This window comes from Lissotriton helveticus, chromosome 4_1, assembly GCF_964261635.1.
Source record: "Lissotriton helveticus chromosome 4_1, aLisHel1.1, whole genome shotgun sequence".
Taxonomy (NCBI): Eukaryota; Metazoa; Chordata; class Amphibia; order Caudata; family Salamandridae; genus Lissotriton; species Lissotriton helveticus.
The window spans coordinates 1,306,595,042-1,306,615,297 of NC_136063.1; the positions used below are offsets into that span (position 1 = coordinate 1,306,595,042).

The following is a 20,256-nucleotide window of genomic DNA, read 5'->3' on the forward strand; positions in this document are numbered from 1 at the left end:
CTGAAAGCTCAATATCTAGAGCAGTTACACACTTCCTCCTTTTATGGATGGCACACTCTCTTTACTATACATAGTTGTCCTGTGCTGTTCTACTGTTCAGCTTCAATGTTCAAGAGGGAAATAGGAGTGGGGCTGTTAAGAGGCACCACAGTAGAATGACATGGAGACATCAATAAAGGATGCATTGGCATGCAACAGTGGTGAGGGGTGATTGAAGATGGCTGACCCTCGAGACACTGCAGCATGTCTAATTTCGGGGTATGTGTATAAACACCCCATCAGACCTATGTGCAGATTCTCATTTTGTGGGACTGGCATGCGTAATTTTACTTTGAATCCAGTTACTGATTTTTGAGGCTATCTCCCGTTTCTTTTACAGCAGCATACAACTTTTATCCTTGTATTTATTCTGAAAAGAGGAAGGGAGGCAGCCAGCCTCCAGCAGTCCTGCCAGTTAAGCCTATCTTTTGCCATGTTCTTTAGTTGAGGATGATTTTTTTTAACATTCTAACTTCCCAGGGAGCCTGGCAGAATCAAAAGAGAGACCACCCGGGGCAAGGCTCTTAGCCCACGGGCTAGGCTAGGGGATATACCACATGCCATTCAACACTGGAGGTACACGCACTAATGTGTGACCTGGGATATGCATATGGTCAAGTAGCTTTATAAGGCAGCGCTGTGCCCAAAGACACCCTCGAGGGAACATAAAGCTCCATTGCACAAAAATAAAAATAATGGCAGAAAATCTTCACAACTGAATCACCCCAGGTAGAATAGCCAGCAAGAAAAATGTCTTGGAATACCTGCGACCTGTTGTCCGACATCTTTGTTCTCATTTGTTGTCCTTTGGTTAATGGCTGCTCCACGTGCAATTTTAAAATCCTGCTGTGCGTTAAACGTTTACACAGGGATAATAAATAGGCCTTTGAAAGGGCAGGTGATTTTAATTTTTCTTCTTTTTGTAGATGTTGTTTATATGTTCAAATGCAATAACACCAGCATCATGAGCAATCCAGCAAATGCAGCATTTTCTTTTAAAGTTTTAAAGGTTATTAAAATTGAGTCAAAGTTTCGATGTGGATATTGCTTAATACCATTTGTGCACGCACACGCACACACACACACACACAAACACAGAAGAATAATCATTTTAAATCACAGCTTTCTAACAGCTGAGAATTAATACAGTGAGGGTGCCACATTGAGTTGTGCCTACATAGGTTCACTCCAAAAGTATATTTACCGTTCACCCTGCAGCTTTAGGGAAACAGGGAGCCCACAGACATTGGTTATAACGAGTCCATAAGACAATCAAATACCTCAGCACAAATTTGATGCGTCTGTTGTGAGATTTCAATTGTTCTACGAGACGTTCCAGTTACTTCAAAGTAAGGTAGCCGGTCTGATAGGGTTTGCTGAGAAATCCTAATTTATGCAGCAGTCCCATACTCTGTTCGATAATAGGACAATCAGGGGGGCTGTAGCAGGCCTGAGCTTTCATAAATTGTGCTACTGTCATCAGGTGTCTGATAAGCCTTCCCAGATATTAACAAAAGGGAGTATAACATGTCCCGCTCAACAGTTTCCCCAAAGGCACATGAAGGAGTTAAAAGGGGCTAAGAATCCTGTGATCTGCTAGATTCTTGGCAATACTTCCTTCCATTAGGTAATCATAACTAAGCAAGAAGCACAGAAATGACACACGGACCCCGTCGTTAATTTCTCTAAAACAAATAGGGGGTAGCATTTGAACATACGGGAAGGAGTTTCAGGGGTAAAGAGCCATCTTTAACAGACTGTATATGTACCCTCTTGTGTTCATCGTGGGAATTGGGATATTTTTGTCTAAAAAAGTTCCACGATTCATCAACAATATCCTTTTTTAGGTCCACTATCCATGCCACTATAAGCATTTTGGAAAAATGAGTTTCAAATTGAATATACCAAGTTCTTTTCAGCCTTCTCCAAATCATACTGACTTTGGTTAAAAGATTCTGAATGTCCATTAACATACAGTTGTACCAGAGCGCCCAGCTCAGACTTTTCCTTTCTGCAGCGAATGTGGATTCAGGAGCCTGGGTGAGAATTCAAAGTTTCCAATAACAGGTGTATGCAGGCCCAGACACGAGAAGGCAATCCTATTAAGATTGCCACTGACTTTGAAGGATGTGTGATTTCCCTCAAACCAGGTTATATATTTTATTGCCATCTATAAAAACTTCTTAGGTGGATGGGCAATTAAGCTCATTTCAATTGCAAGCCAGGGTTTGTCTTTCATGGGCTTAAACCCTTGGAAGAGTGCACACAACGGTGTTGCTTAGGTGTCTTTTTCTATATTCTTCACTCCTAAACTACACCCACTCACTTGGAACGGAAAAGTAATTTTGGTGATCCTCAGTCATTTGTGCTTCAAGATGAATGTTGAGAATTTAATCTGAATGACATCCTGTAACCAGGGTGAAGACAAGTCAGGGATATTGTAATAATGCAGCGTTTCATAGCTTGAGGTTAGGTGTATGCCCCAAAATGTAATCTTATCTACCACTCTTGAAACAATATCCTGACACACTGCTGGATTTAACAGTTTGAGGTCATACCTAACATTTAAAATTAAACTTATACTGACTGGCCAAATACTCTTAAAGCTCATGGACTGTAGACAATCTGAGGTATTGTGAGGATCACTAATGATCTGTCTGCATGATTCACAATATGTTATCCATATGAAAAAGCTATCATGCATTCAGTTGATGATGATATGGTCTATGGCCTACAGATAAAGTATTCTTTCTGACATACTGTGACAACGGTTCCACTGACAAAGTGAAAAATGAATTCTGAGTTCCAGTTTGGGAAAACAATGTCAGATCGAATGCATTTCTGGACTATAAAGCCAAATACCTTTTGTATTTGGAAGGGGCAAAAACAGAAAATGTATCAGTAGTGTTCCTCCATAATTTCATATCATTCTTGTGGCCATTAACTCTCCATCCTGAAAGGATACTGATTAAATTAATTTAGAATTTTTGTTTATCAGTTTTTAATCCCACGCCCTGCCCCACCCCACCTCTCCCTCCCACCTACATTCTGTGGTGAAATGAACAGTGAAAAGCTATGGAAAATATTTAAAATGTGTGCTTAACAGAATAGCATTTCTACAAAATAAAATAAACGTGTGTGTCAGAACTGTAGGCTTTTTCAGTAAAGCTTACCTGTTCCCCGAGTGACTCAAACCTGGAGCTATCAGGCATACAAACCGGACAGTGGACCTGCGCTTATCTTTCTAATTTGATGCATATCCTTCATGCCTTCCTCTTTAATTGTATCATGCATAACAGTTTTCCTTTTTGGGGTACTCTGCTGTACATACACAAACTGTTAGCTCTACGATTAAATTACCATAACGGAAAATAGGTCACCTGATAAATTTTCCTTTCACTTTCTGCCAAACCTCCTCACTCATAATTTTAAAATCCACATATAGCCAACTTCCACATTTATTTGACAGCAACTTCCTCACTCCAAAACCCATTATCGAGTATAAACAATGAATGGGAAAATATAAAATAAGGGGGCTGCCTCCTATACACCTAGCCAGCCACCGGACATTTGTAGACAGAAATACTTATCAAAATGTATTGGTTAGAGTAAAACATGTTTGTGAATACCTCGTTGACAGGCATGCAAAAATCAGTCTGGCAATAGATCCCATGTGTTTGAGTAAACAATCCCAAGCAAAACTATGAAGATGTAGGTTTAACCTAAGTGTAGTTCTCGAAGCACACTGTATCACCTTGGCATTAGCTCCAGGCGTACTATACTTTTTTCCCATAACATAAAATGCAATTGTTTAATAAAGGATACAAATTGAGATTTGTAATGGAGCATTTACTTTTCTTTCACAAACAAATCCTTCAAGTTCAGAAACTGACCCATGAAATTCCAGAAGGCTACTGTTATTGCAAATCTATTTCACTGTTTTTTACGTCTATTGTAGATATTCATTCCGGTTTCAGATTTTTTGAAAAAAGGTTGGAGACAGTCTTCGGACTTATGGTCTTTGGAATGACAAATTAGACTCAATATGGGTTTGTCATTCAAGGAAAAAAACATTGTGGCAATTTCAGTGGAGCTCAATTACTGTAGACCTAATAGAAGAAACAAATATCATTGACAAGACCGAAAGATATCTTTCCCCATATTGATACTCCAACCTGGTTAAAGACTGCAAAAGAAAAAACGCTTTTCCTCAAACCTGACCTGGCCCTGGTCAGTCAACTCGCTCTGATCCAGAGTCTCTAAGTTGTGGCCTCTTGTCCAACACCTGCATCGCTTCTCCTTCGGGAGCTTGTTTGATACACCTCCAAATCCAAAGACAGAAAAAATTATCTAAAATGAAAGTCACATTTTGGTGCATTGTGGATGTATGATTGACAGGACAATAAGTCACTCTAACTCAACTCATGGTCGATGCCCAGAGTAAATTGTTTGGGTATTTGACGATATACTTCCAGGGTGATTAACAGTCCTCAAACCTTCTTGTGGATCAATTAGTAAAAGGAAAAAACTCCCATGTCCCTCTCCTCCACAAGTACCACCTCTAGGGCCTCTTTGTTAAGCAAATGAAGAGGTTCCATCTCCAAGAACAAGGAACATGCTGGAAAGCACATTGCGGCAGAACAAGAGTGGCCTGGAGTAGAAGGCAGGAAGGAGAGGGTGTACACCTTTCAGATGAGCTGGATCACCCAGCAATTCATCACGATCCGTCTCCCAATTGATGGAAAAATGAAAGAACTGCTTCACTACTGTGGTATGATGGTGCAGAAGGGCTGTGTCAGAGAGGGTTTAAGGCAGCACAGCCAGGAGAAGATGGTGGAAACTGGAGATGCTGCTACTGCCGGTGACGCTGTCCCTCATGTTCATCCCTGTCCCATAAGAAGCAATACATTAGGATGTTCCGATTGTCTGCAAAGTTTATAGCTGTGAGAATACTGGAGCGGTGCACTACCAAGTTAATACAGCGTCAATAAAGAAGCTTGATCAATGTCTTCGTTGCAAAAATATATCAATCTTTATTTTAAACAATCCATAGGATTTGTGCAAAACGTCAGCCAACGGGTTTCGGGCAAAGATTGAACTTCGTCAGGGCAAGCGTAGCGAAAGGTGTGTATGGCAAGTATGGAGCTTGTGAAAGGAGGTTTCTGCGGGCCCAATCTGGTCCTGGACCCAGGTCTAAAAAAATTACCTGTGTACTCGGTCTTGTAGCTGCATACGATCTATGGGCCTCCTAGAGTCTCCTAGAACGGCGCCTCGGCTCACGGAACAGCAATTCCAGAAATTGCTGTTCCGTAAGCCGAGACGCCGTTCTTGGAGACTGCAGGAATATCTTATTGGCCCTTATCAAGGAGGCCCATAGATCAAATGCAGCTACAAGACCGAGTCAGCAGTCGGCTTTCTTAATAGGTTATTCTCATTTAGTTCCTGGATAAACTCTTTAACTTGCTCCATTGACCCCCTCCACACCAGGAAGAGGTCATCGATATACCGATGCCAGGTAACCATATATTCAGCCCATTTTACCTGGCATCGGTATATCGATGACCTCTTCCTTGTGTGGAGGGGGTTAATGGAGCACGTTAAAGAGTTTATCCAGGAACGAATGAGAATAACCTTAATCTTAGATTCACCTATGAGGCAAGCACTGAAACAGTCAATTATCTGGATTTGAGGGTGTACATCAAAGAAGGTGGGGTACAAACAGAATTATTTAGAAAGCCGACTGCCGGCAATTCTATTTTGCACGCCAACAGCAACCACCCGCCTCAACTGATCAAAAGTATCCCATACGGAGAACTCCTCCGCCTGAAACGTAATTGTTCTGACAAGGCAGACTTTCAAAAGGCTGCAACCAGTTGTCTCTCTAGATTTAGAGCGAGGGGTTATAATGAAATCCTGTTGGATAGCGCCTTAAAACGGGTTCAAAAAATCCCCCGAACAGATCTTTTGAAAGATAAGAACATCAGCAGCACTGATGATAAAACATCTGATATAGGCAAAGGGCAGTTTCGGATGATAACTACCTATTCCGACAATGCTAATAGCCTTAGGAGTACACTAAAGAAGAATTGGAACATACTCCAAACAGACTCAGTGATAGGGAAAGATATCCCAGGAACACCCCTCATTACTTTTCGCAAGGCGAGGTCTATTAAGGATACTTTAGTCCAGAGTAATCTTTCCCCTATTATGTCCTCAAGTGGCACACTGAAAGAGATGAAAGGATTCTTTCCCTGTGGGAAATGTAGAGCGTGTGCCAGTAGTAAGAGAGTCCTAAACTATAACATTCCGGGTCTTAAGACACTAAAAGCCATCAACAAATTTATCACATGTTCCACATCACACGTGGTATACTGTCTAGTGTGTCCCTGCGGACTGAGATACGTAGGGAGCACTATCCATAGTGTGAAGGTGCGCATCTTAGAACCTCAACGAGCCATTACCAATAAGGATGTAAACTATACCGTGGCCAGGCATTTTGCCTAGAAACATCAAAGCAACAGGGACCTGTTGCAATATTTTGGGCTCGATTGCGTAACAATCAACCCCAGAGGAGGGGACAGGGTCTCTAGATTACGCAGATTAAAATCACGTACCATAATTGAACAGAGGGGAAGAATTAGCAGTGCATCTAGGTAGATGAATTTTCCCTAAGTCCTTTTGATAGGGACACTTCATTTGCATGGCATTAATTGCAAGTTGAATCATGTGACATGTTTTTTCGATTTTTTGAATATTTGGATTAATTGATGATATTATTTGTCTGACATTTTGCTTGAATGTTACTTCTTATATTCAGTATGGATATAATTACCCCTCACTGTATTTATGTGCACTAATTAGGGAAAAGTCAATTGCATTCTGTCTTTTCTTTGTACCGCTCCATTAACTGCAGAGTCACCAATAGCCGATTTACAGCCTTATTTCTATGCTTTGTGGGCATGTCGATATCCACCAATAAGCTTTAAGGATTTTCAGCAACCGAATCACATGGCATCATGCCGTATGTACGGGGGAACCCGCAATCTTTGTGGTTCGGTTTATCAAATGTGAGGTATATGGGATATGTATCCCGTGTATGCGTATAATGCGATCGTAATGTTATCAGTACACATATATATACTTTACATACTTTATACCAGCTGATATATAATCGCGAACTGGGCCATGATGGTATATGCGTTAATAAGCTCTCGACATTTGCCAATAATGCATTAACGAATCGGTTACCTGTATGAGGTGTAATTTGTTGAACTGCGGTATTGCGATATGAATATGATATTATGAAACCTTGTAATTGACTATGTTAAGATGGCCGGCAGCTTTCAAAACCTGTGTGAGCTTCTTTGCCGTCATCAAGCGTGTTGCTCGGGTGGCGGCAAAATAGTTTAAATAGCATCCTCGCAGTGCAGATCTATGACACTGACGAAGGAAACAAAACTCATCTGTCTGGAACTGTTGCTGGCGAATTAAAGATCTGCTACGCTACCTGATTGGAGTGCTTGTTGACTTCTTTGGAGAACAGAAGTAAGTTGTTTGGAACATTTATCTGTATTGTGGGCACCACCAGAGAGCACCCGCCTACGAGTGCACCGGTTTGTGGGTGCAAGTGGAGCTGAAATATAAATATATATATATCCATATCTATATATCTATATATATATATATATATATATATATAAAACACACAATGCAGCCTTCTATAACAATTCTGAGCAATGTTGCAAGAACATTCCCTTGAATATTACTACATTCCAATCAAGCAGGGAGAAAGAAACCATTTGAAAACTGCTTTAATATACAGCAGAAATCATAATCCTGCAAGGAAGAATGAAAGACATTGTCAGCACATAGGGTGCATTGCAGAAACATTAGTGTAGAAAGCTGAAAAGTTAACCTACAGAAACACTCAGAATAAACTGGCACTGTGCCTTTAAGGCAGCCATGACCCCTAGCTTCCCATCATGCCTCAGGGGTGACAGTTAGGACAGTTGTTCTTTGCGGAGAGCTGCAGACCATTTTACAAGGAAATGATGTGTATCTTGTTCACTTGCCCGGGGAGGCGGGTGGGTTGCTTAGGACTTTGAGGAGGATACCCCTGGAAGAGAACTAGGATTACAGGTAAGTAACTTATCCTTCTCTTCCAGGGGATCCTCATCAATAGTCATAAGCACATGAATAGAATAGCAAGCCCATACCCTCATCCTGCGGGCAAGTAACTAGAGTACAATCAAGACACGTAGTAACCATAAGGCATATACAGACTACAATAGGTTAGCATTGGAACAGATTCCTCAAGGAGGCCTGGCCTACTTGGGTATACGCCTTGGAGTCAGAATCCAGACAGTAATGCCTGGTAAACGTATGGACAGATTTCCAAGTTGCAGCCTTGCAATCTCGGCCATCGGTACATTGTGTAAGAATGCAACTGTAGTAGCCTTGCCCCTAGTAGAGTGAGCTTTAGAGGAGGCTAACAGAGGCATGTTCGCTATTTGGTAGGACAACTTTATACAAGACACTATCCATCGTGAAATGGATCTTTTAGAAGTTGGAAAGCCAGTTCTAACAGAGCCGTAGTTTACAAACAATTGATCAGCTTTTCTAATGGATTTTATTCTCTCCAAATAGAATTTGATAACTCTCTTGAAGTCTAGCGAATGAAGAGACCTTTCCGCTGGTGTAGCAGGATTGGGAAAAAAAAGAGGGTAGAGAAACTGTCTGATGTACATGGAAATCAGACACTATCTTGGACAGGAAGGAAGGGTGAGTTTGCAAAACCACCCTATTGTGGTGGAAAACCGTATACAGTTCCTTAGAAAAGAGTGCTTGTATTTCACTCACTCTGCGTGCTGATGTAAACGCCACTAGAAAAGCTACTTCACATGTAAGGTGTTGTAATGTGGCCTTATGAATGGGTTCAAATGGGGGATCCATCAATTTGGACAAGACTAGATTCAACTCTCAAGGAGGAGAAGGAGGTACAAACTGAGAGAGTATCAGCGAGTAGTAGACTCCGAATTATAGACTACAAATTCCTGCACAGATTATACTTCACACCAGCTAAGATGTACCGATTTAAACTTAGGGAAGACGATAGATGTGAGAGATGTTGCGCTGTGGGAGCAGATTTTCTACATTTGGCATGGGATTGCCAGAGTGTTAGAGAATACTGGAATCGAGTATTTGGGGCGCTGCAACAAATGATAGATGCGCCTTTGGAGCCAGACCCCTTATTAGCGCTGTTAGGGTATGTAAAACCAGTCAGGGCGGAACATAGAAGATTCATTGCCATGGCACTACTTTAGGCCAAAAGAAGAGTAGCCTGCAGATGGGGGAGGGCGCCTAAGTTTAAGACCTGGATGGAAGATCTTTCAGCCAGTCAGGAAAAGCTCACCGCGTATGCAGAGCTACTACCAGTGGCTTCTAGACCTAATGATATTTGGGCCCCACTAACTTACTATTTGCTTAATAATACGAGAGTTAATTGTTGAAGGGGAAATCATGCCACATTTGAGACAGGGGTGGGGGCGTTAAATAGTATGTTGGAGTGAGTACAGGTTGTTATGCTTTCCACGTAAGGGTATAGGGGGGTAACGGAGTACCGCAGAGGACATATTTCAGGTTTATGCCTGTGCAAACTGTTAGACTCTGATAAACCCCAATCGGAATCAAGTTAAAGTCTCAGCTATGCAGAAGGACCACAGGAGGACTGACATCTTCAATTGCGGAAATATTGATGGTTATTGTGATGTTGAAATGGCGTATGTACCACACTGTTATTGAAATGTCAGTAAATGTTCTGGAAAGTAGGACCCACAATGTACTGTAGTATGCTAATAGTGTGTAATATACTTGTTTGCTATTTGAAAACAATAAACAGAAAGAAAAAAAAGGAGGAGAAGGAGGTCGAACAGGAGGATAAACCTTCTTCAACTCCTGTAGGAAATCCTTGACCACCTGAAGTTGAAAGAAAGAAGGCTGGTTAGGTGATTTACGATATGCCGTGATGGCCGCCAAATGCACTTTTATGGATGAATACTTCAAACCAGATTTGGCCAAGTACAGAAGATACGGCAAGATTACCTCTTCTTGCCCGTTAATTGGACTCCACCATTACGAATACACCACAAGTAAAACCTTTTCCATTTAAGAGAGTATGAGGTCCTTGTGGATGGTCTCTTTGACTCCCTCAAATTGTCCATGCATGCCTGAGGGAGGTTCAAATGTCCATGCTGCCAAGCGGAGCGAGGCAAGGCTGGGGTGAAGAATCTTCCCTCCCATTTTGGTGAGAAGTTCCGGCCTGCACGGAGTCTCAGATGCGGGCGAACCGAGAGCAGCAACAGGTCCGGATACCACCATTGTCGAGGCCAGTTCGGTGCTATGAGGATCATCGTCATTCTGGATCGGATAAGTTTGGCCACCACCTTCGGAATGAAAGGGAGGGGTGGAAAAGAGTATGCAAATGTCCCTGACCAGTCTATCGAAAGAGCATTCCCCCCTCGTTCCTGGTGGGTAAAACCTGGATGCGAAGGCGTGGCATTTTCTGTTTTGATCGTCTGCAAAGAGGTCGATGAAAGGATGACTCCATTGATGAAAAATGTCGGCCACCACTTCGTCGTTGAGCACCCAGTCTTCTTGCTCCTCGAAGTGACGACTGAGGGAGTCTGCTCGCACGTTCTGGTCTCCTGGCAGATGCACTGCCGTGATTGATAGGTTCCTGGCTAGCAGCCAGTGCCAGATCTCCTGGGATCCGAGAGACAGAGGGCGAGAGCGTGTTCCACCGTGTTTATCAGGTAATGCATGGTGGTTGTATGTTCCGTTTGTATTAGAATCGAATCAGACTGAATAGACGGTTGAAAAGCCTTGAGGGCTAAATGAACCGCCCGCAGTTCTAGCATGTTGATATGATCGGTCTGTTCTCTGCTGGTCCATCTGCTTTGAGTTTGCAGATGACCCAGATGCGCTCCCCAACCCTGAAGCGACGCATCCGTGATCAGAGTTTGTTTTGGCAGAGGTTGATGGAATGGGACTCCCACCAGAAGGTTCTGTGGCTGCAGCCACCAGAGAATGGACGTCTTCGCTGTGGGAGAGAGGAGAATGCGGTCGTTCCACTGACATGAGGATTGGTCTCATTTGTCATCCAGATCTTGTTGCAACAGTCTCATCTGCAATCTGGCGTTGGGTATGAGAAAAATACAAGAGGCCATCGACCCCAGCAGAGAAGCCACTTACTAATGGCTGATGAACTTGGAGAATGGTGTTGCTTTTGTCTCTCATTGATGACAATCTCTCCTCCGAAGGAAACACTTTTCCGAGGTCGGAGTTTAGGTTGGCGCTCAGATAGTGGAGCGATTGGGTCGGTTGAAGAAGGATAAGTTACTTACCTGTAATCCTAGTTCTCTTCCAGGGGTATCCTCATCAAAGTCATAAGCACTGAATATTCCCGCCCATGTGCGGGACCCCGGAAACAATATAAAAATATATATGTATAAAACACATATATCTCGCTCCACATATATGTATGTACATATATCATTTTTCTCACATCAATGCAGCCCCAAAACTGAGGCTAAACAATGCAAACACATATACATGAACTGCAATTAGTAAGGAATCAAAAAACACATTAGGTCAAAAAATCCTTGAACTTTGTGTTTTAATGAGTCAAACCACTCATAAATCCTGAAAATTGCTTATAAATAGACATTGTTAACCCTCAGGCTGCATTGTAAAACAATATCATAGAAAATGAAACCATTTTCACAATAACTGGCACCGTGCCTTTAAGGCAGCCATGACCCCAGGCTTCCCATCATGCCTCAGGGGTGACAGTTAGGTCAGTTGTTCTTTGCATAACCCTGAAGACAGGGCTCAACCACAAGATTGAAAACAAAACAGTACCAAATCTCATTTACCTGGGGAGGCGGGTGGGTTGCTTATGACTTTGATGAGGATACCCCTGGAAGAGAACTAGGATTACAGGTAAGTAACTTATCCTTCTCTTCCAGGGGATCCTCATCAATAGTCATAAGCACTGAATAGAATAGCAAGCCCATCAACCACCTGCAGGTAAATGAGAAGTACATGACCCAACCAATCATAACAGCCAAAAGAAATTCTAGCTGTTAAACAGATTCCTCAGGGAGGCCTGGCCCACCTGGGTATCTGCTCTCGTGTCAGAATCTAGACAGTAATGTCTGGTAAATGTATGGACAGACCTCCAGGTCGCCGCTTTACAAATCTCAGACATGGGCACATCCTGCAGGTAAGCCGCCGTGGCTGCTCTACCTCTAGTAGAATGCGCCTTAGGGGAACCCCCTAAAGTCTTCTGTGCCAATTGGTAAGCAAGCTTGATACACGAAACGATCCACCTGGAGATAGAACGTTTCGAGGCTGCATGACCAGTCCTGATCGAACCGTAGTTAACAAACAATTGATCAGAATGTCGAATAGACTTGGACCTGTCCAGATAGAACTTTAAAACCCTTTTCAGGTCCAGAGAGTGTAATGCCCTCTCAACTGGAGTAGAGGGATTAGGAAAGAAAGTGGGTAAAGAGATAGACTGATTGACATGAAAATCTGATACCACTTTAGGCAGGAAAGAAGGATGCGTTCTAAGCACCACTCTGTTCAGATGAAAAACCGTATACGGTTCTTTAGTACATAGGGCCTGAATTTCGCTCACCCTACGGGCTGACGTAATCGCTATCAAAAAAACCGCTTTCCAGGAAATATGCTGTAAAGAAGCTTTATGAATAGGCTCAAAAGGTGAACCCATCAATTTTGATAGGACTAGGTTCAGCTCCCAAGGCGGAGCAGGAGGCCGAACAGGAGGGTACACTTTCTTTAGACCCTGCAGGAAATCTTTTACTGCAGGAAGCTGAAAAAAAGAAGTTTGTGAAGGTGATCGCCTATAAGCTGTAATAGCGGCTAAATGCACCTTAATGGAGTTAAACTTCAAACCTGCTTTAGTCAGGTACAACAAGTATGGGAGAACTGCTTCTTCCTGACTTTTTACCGGATTGTGACCATTCTGCATGCACCACATATAGAATCTCTTCCACTTGCATGCATACGAATGTCTAGTGGAAGGGCGTCGTGCTTCTTTCAGAATGGCCATGCAGTCCTGTGGCAGCCCTAGATGGCCGTACTGTATGACCTCAGGAGCCAAGCTGCCAAGTTCAGTGACGGAAGGTTGGGATGGTGAATCCTCCCGTTCATCTTCGACAACAGGTCCTGCCTGCATGGAAGCCTCTTGTGAGGAGACACTGATAGGTGAAGTAGGTCTGTGTACCACCATTGTCTCGGCCAGTCTGGGGCAATCAGGATCATCGTGGTGCACGAGTGGTTCAGCTTGCTCACCACCTTCGACATCAGCGGAAGGGGTGGAAAGGCGTACACAAACTGCCCCGACCAGTCCATTAACAGAGCATTCCCTCTCGTTCCTGGTCGATAGAACCTGGAGGCGAAGCTTGGGCATTTGGTGTTTTCGTCGTCTGCGAAGAGATCTATTGAAGGACGACCCCAAGACTGGAAAATGTCGTCTAGCACTTCGTCGTTGAGAACCCAGTCTTCTCTGTCTTCGAAGTGCCGACTTAGAGCGTCCGCCCTCACGTTCTGCTCTCCTGGGAGGTGGACTGCCTGAACAGACAACTTGCGAGCTAGAAGCCAATGCCAGATGCGCTGCGCTTCCAGAGACAGAGTCCTTGAGCGTGTTCCTCCCTGCTTGTTTAAATAGTACATCGTGGTGGTGTTGTCCGTCTGTACTAGAATCATTTCCTCCTGAAGCGAGGGAAGGAACGCTTTGAGAGCCAGGTGAACCGCTCTCAACTCCAGCAAGTTGATATGATAAGTGCTTTCCTTGGGAGACCACAGACCCTGCACTTGTAGGGGTCCCATGTGCGCTCCCCATCCTTGCAATGATGCATCTGTGATGATCGTTTGTGTTGGAGGCGGTTGATGGAAGAGAACCCCCATCTGCATGTTCTGTCTCTTTGTCCACCACTGGAGGGAAGATTGAGCAACCTCCGACAAAGTGATCCGATCGTCCCACTGATCTGAGTGTTGGTCCCATTTGTCCTCCAGATCCTGCTGAAGAGGACGCATCCGAAGTCTGGCGTTCGGCACTAGGAAGATGCAGGAAGCCATCGACCCCAAGAGCGAGGCTATCTTCCGCACCTTCTGGGACCTGTGGAGAAGAACTTGTTGGCACTTGAGGGCTATCGAAAACTGTCTCTCCTCCGAAGGAAACACTTTTCCTACTTCGGAGTCTAGCAGAGCTCCTAGGAAGTGGATCCTCTGAGTTGGTTGTGATACAGACTTGTTGAAATTGACATGTAGACCTAGACGTTGACAAAGTTCTATGCATGTCTTGAATTGATTCCTTACATTGCCTGGAGTTGGACCTTTCAACAGCCTATCGTCTAAGTATGGGTATACGAAGACTCCCCTGCGGCGTAGAGCTGCCGCCACCACTGCGACACACTTGGTGAACACTCTGGGAGCCGACTTCAACCCAAACGGGAGGACTTTGAACTGGTAGTGAGAGGTCCCCACCCGGAACCGAAGGAATCTTCTGTGATCTTGCCGTATTGGAATATGGAAGTACGCATCTTGAAGGTCCATCGAACACATCCAATCCCCCTGCCTGAGATGTGGATATATCTGATGAAGCGCCAACATGCGAAACTTTTCTTTTCGTACATGCAGATTGAGTGTTCTCAAGTCCAGAATGGGCCTGTATTCTTCCTTCTGGCCCTTTTTTCTGACCAGAAAATACCTCGAGTACACTCCTTTCCCCCTTTGGGACACCGGAACTCTCTCGATGGCTTCTTTCTCGAGGAGTGTAGCTACTTCTGCTTTTAACCTTTGTAGCTGGTGACTTGATGTTGACATCGGGGAAACGTGCGGAGGTAGACGATGGAAACGAAGACAGTACCCATTCTGCAGCGTAGACAACACCCATTGATCTTTGGTGATGGCCTGCCACTCTGTCCTGTGATGCGCAATGCTTCCCCCCACTGGAGTGGGTAACGGCGCTGGGGGAAGTGAAGACTCATTGCTTCTGCTGCGCTTTATTGAAGTTGTTGCCTTGGCGCTGATTTCCATTTCCCTTGGAATTGCCCTTGCCCTTGTACTGTGTCTTTTGCTGGCCCTGCTGGTTCTGGCCTTTCTGCCATTGAGGGGTTTGAACCCTCTGCTTCGAATAACCCTTGTTGTTCGAACGGAATTTCTTCTTAAATTCCTTTTTCTTCTCGAGTCCCACCGCTTTGAGAGTGTCCAACTCGGTCTTCATCCGCTGCATTTCCTCATCCGCACTTGCTCCAAAGAGAGATGTGCCTGAAAAAGGAAGGTTCAGGATTCTTGCTTGAGCCTCCGGTTTTAATGCTGTGAGGCGTAACCAAGATGTTCTCCTTGCTGTAACTCCGTGCACATAGCCATGTGCCGCCAGAGTTGCCCCATCTGCTGCCGATCCTATAATCTGGTTGGAGACTTGACTGCCCTCCATCAGAACCTCCTCAAAGTCCTTTCTGTCTTCTTCAGGGAGCTTTGCGGTAAATCTCTGAAGTGAGTCCCACAGAGACCTGTCATACCTGCCGAGCAGGGCTTCCGCGTTAGAAACCTTGAGGAAAGAGGCTGAGGTGTTACACACCCTTCTCCCCCATGAGTCCTGCACCTTGCTATCCTTATCCGGAGGTACCGTGGATGAGGAAGCCACCGCATTGGATTTTCTTGCCGCCGTAATGATCACTGAATCTGGCGGGGGATCAGCTTTGAGGAACAGAGGATCCTCTTCCGGAGGACGATACTTTTTGAGAATCCTCGCTGGAACGGACTTCACCGTTGCCGGAGTGAGGAAGACTTCATTCACATGTTCCATTATACCCGGAACCAACGGCAACAACGGTTTGGGTGCTGATCTATGTTGCAGGGTTTCGAATATGACAGTCGTCTTGACTTGTGGAGCTGTCATCGGTACTCCCAGTTTCAGGGCTCCCCTGCCCAAGATATCTTGGAACGAGAAAATATCCTCAGTTGGAGACACTCTTGAGCGTGGACTGTTAGTAAGAGTCGGGGAGTAATCCCTGTGAGATCGTGTTCTCGACGAACTTGAAGAACTACTTGTCCTCCTGGACCTAGTTCTTCTGCTAGAACGCGTCTTGGAACGAGATCTCTCTCTGTGACGAGAATGTCTCTTGCTTGAGTGTTTAGAACGAGACCTTTCTCTGCGAAGAGGTTGGTCTCGATATCGCTTTAGGCGCTCCGCCGTCTCCTTGTCCTTTGCCCAGTGGTGAAGAGGTCTATTCCACCTTGGGGAAAGATGAACAGAAGGAGACTTGTGGATGGGATCCTTCTCAGGTGTACGCGACCGTTGAGGTCGTTCCGTTCGATCCTGTTGCGATCTTGCAGGGGATTCGGACCTCCCCCTATTAGATGCGCCGCCCCGTCCATCCGAGGATCTGCCACTCCGAGATGATGAGGATGATGAGGAAAGACTCACCAGAGATCCAGAGGGAGACCTTGAGCGAGATCTTTCTTCTGCAAGTCTCCGTCTCTTGGCGGGGGGATCCTGCACTGGAGATTGTTCCCCCTCCGCAGCCGATGCTGAACCTGGAGAACCCAACTGTGGCTCTAGGGCATGAGTCTGAACTAACAAGTCACTTCCCTTGTCCCGAACCACCTCCTTTGATTTTGTAGGAGTAACGTTCTTTGTTTGCGAAGAACTTCTCTCCCTGGATCTTTGTTGATCCCTCGACGGTGGTTGTATCGACGCCGAGCGCCGAGCAGGAAGACGCTCCCTCGACGTCGACCGTGATTTCTCCGTCGACCTCGGGTGGCAATGGCTGTCCTTCGACGTTGAAGGCTGTCTGTTCGACGTCGATGGAGGCTGTTTCGACGCCGATCGCCGTTGACTTGATGGCGACTGGGCGTGCCTCGACTCCAAATGCCGCTCCGACGTCGAACGCTCTCGTCCAGGCGTCGACGTTGGCTGCATCGACGTCGACCGATGATGTGTCGACAGAGGCTCCCTCGACGTCGAACGACCGTGGCTAGTCGTCGACCGAGGATGGCTCGACGTCGAACGTCGATGGACCGACGTCGACGGAGAATGCCTCGACGTCACAGCATGACGATGCTGTTTCGACGTCACACGGCTCGCCGTCGAGCTCTTCCGCTTCGACGGCGACCTGTCCCTCGACGCTGACTGAAGCGGAGGTACCTTCCATGTAGACGCTGAAGACATCTTCTTCGTCGCCGTCGACTGCTTCTCCAACGCCGATCCCGACGTCGAATGTGAACCAGTCGGGGCTCCACTCGACGTCGACCGCGTCTTCCGACTTTTCTGCTTCTTGGGAGATCTTCCTCTCTCAGAAAGCCCATAAGCTCTAATCCTCTCTCGATCCTTAAGAGTCTGGTAGGCACAGGATACAGACTGAATGAGAGTCAGTCTTTGCCTTTTTCCTTCCACATGAAGGACAGTTGTTGAAGAGAGAAGGCATCTTTGACAGGAAAAATACCTTTTTTAAGCACAAAAAGTGTTCAAACAGCACTCTATGTCTAAAAGACGTCGAGTGAAGTCAAAAATTCTAGTAAAAGCTGAATATTTTTTGACAAAAAGTCAAAAAGAAAAGGAGCTGTTTCACCAGGGTCCTGACTGAAGGAGCCGGAAAGAACAACTGACCTAACTGTCACCCCTGAGGCATGATGGGAAGCCTGGGGTCATGGCTGCCTTAAAGGCACGGTGCCAGTTATTGTGAAAATGGTTTCATTTTCTATGATATTGTTTTACAATGCAGCCTGAGGCTTAACAATGTCTATTTATAAGCAATTTTCAGGATTTATGAGTGGTTTGACTCATTAAAACACAAAGTTCAAGGATTTTTTGACCTAATGTGTTTTTTGATTCCTTACTAATTGCAGTTCATGTATATGTGTTTGCATTGTTTAGCCTCAGTTTTGGGGCTGCATTGATGTGAGAAAAATGATATATGTACATACATATATGTGGAGCGAGATATATGTGTTTTATACATATATATTTTTATATTGTTTCCGGGGTCCCGCACATGGGCGGGAATATTCAGTGCTTATGACTATTGATGAGGATCCCCTGGAAGAGAACCAATTTGTCCACGTTGACATGCAGGCCTAAGCGCTAAAGGAGATCCCGGCAGATGCAAAGGTATTCCTGCACCATGTGAGAAAATGATCCCTTCAATAGCCAGTCATCCAGGTATGGATACACAAATAGACCTTGGCGATGTAATGCTGCCGCTACGACTGCAATGCATTTCATGAATACCCTCGGGCAGATTTTAGGCAGAAGGGTAAGACCTTGAACTGGTAATGTTTTGTGCCCACCATGAACGGCAGGAACTTGGGATGCTGTGGTGTGATTGGAATATTGAAAGTACGCATCTTGGAGATCCACGAAACACATCCAATCGCCTTTCCTCAGATGTGGAAATATTTGATGGAACGTGAACATTCGAAATTTCTCCTTTATGATGAACTTGTTCCGATAACGTAGATCTAGAATTGGTCTGAACTTGTTCGGCTGGTCTTTTTTCTGAACAAGGAAGTATCTTGAGTAAACTTCCTTTCCGCTCTGTGTAGGAGGGACCTCTTCTATTGCTAGTTTCTTGAGAAGGGTTGACACTTCCTGACGCAGGAGTTCTAGATGAAGAGGACAGGATTTTACCTGAGGAATGTCTCTTGGTGACGCGCAAAAGCGTAGTGCGTACCCATTTATCAGTATATTCAGCACCCACTGATCTTTGGTTATGTTGCCCCACTCTTGAATATAGTTTGAGAAACTTCCTCCCACTAGAGTGTGCAACGGTGCTAGAGGAAGCAGAAACTCATTGCTTCCCTTGTGTTTTTGTTGCGGAAGAGAACTGCTGTTGTTGTTGTCCTTCTCTTCCTCTCGAGGAACGCGACCTTGATACTGGGACTGGTTCGGTTTGTTTTGCGACCATTGAGGGGTTTGAACCCTCTGCTGATAATTTTTCCGATTGTAGGGACTGTATCGTCGTTCAAACTCCTTTGTCTTCTCCAGGCCCACCGCCTTTAAGGTGTCCAACTCGGCTTTCATTCTGGCCATTTCCTCATCTGAGTGTGTTCCGAACAGTGAGGTGCCAGAAAATGGAAGATTCAGGATGCGCTGCTGTGCCTCCGGTTTCAACGCTGTGAGGCACAACCAGGAAGATTACCTGGTTGGACACCAGCGCACCGTACTGGAGGATCTCAGAGAAATCCTGTTGCTCCTCCTTTGGGAGTTTGTCCTTGAAACGCTCCAGTGAATCCCATAAGGACCTGTCGTAAGGGCCCAGCAGAGCCGCAGCGTTAAGACACCTGAAGAGAAGACGCTGCAGAGCCGCAAGCCTTCCTTCCCCAAGAATCCTGTGCTTTACTTTCTTTATCCGGAGGAGCTGAGGAGGAAGATGCAACTGCGTGTGTCTTCTTTGCTGCTGCAATAATGACAGAATCCGGAGGTGGATCCGATTTGAGAAAAAGAGGATCTGATGCAGCCGGTTTATACTTCTTCAGGATACGAGCTAGAGCTGATTTTGCAGATGATGGAGTGAGGAAGATGTCCATTACCGGCTCAATGATACCAGGGACCAAAGGAAGCAAAGACCTAGTCGCGGACCTTTGATGGAGGGTTTCGAAAATGATGGAGGTGGTGGTCTGAGGAGCGGACATGGTGATGCCCAGCTTTTGAGCTCCTCTGGTGAGAACATCGTGAAAGTTTTTCACATTGATAGGTGACACCCTAGGAGGAGGACTATCCGTAACAGTAGGTGAGTAATCCCTTTTGGATGAGTGCATCGAAGAGGAGGACCAAGATGGTGTTCGCCGCCTCTTGCGATAACCCCGAGTTGACCTACGTTCAGGGGATCTGCCCCTGTGTTCTGCATCCGAGTGGTGGGGGACCAGTCCACTTCCTGCACGAGACGTTGCAACGGTGATCTGTGCAATGGACTGGAATAGTCCATAGGCCGCTGGGCGTGACTAGAGGGTACTGTCTGCCAATGATGGAGAGCTTGGAGCCATCTGGGTGAAAGATGGGTTGAAGGAGATCGCGGTCTCCTTGGAGAGCTTCTTGGCGGTGATCTTAGAGGCTCAGGCGAATGAGCAGAAGAATTTTGTGACAACGCAATCGTCTGGGGTGAGCTCTGAATAGAATGAGAGAAC

The 20,256-nt window shown here is 45.3% G+C and overlaps 1 protein-coding gene across 5 annotated transcripts in view; it reads right to left on the reverse strand.

Annotated features, from left to right (window-relative positions):
* Positions 1 to 20,256, reverse strand: part of ZNF236 (zinc finger protein 236) — a 1,196,152-nt gene that overhangs the window by 1,016,234 nt on the left and 159,662 nt on the right. The gene's annotated exons all lie outside the window — the stretch shown is intronic.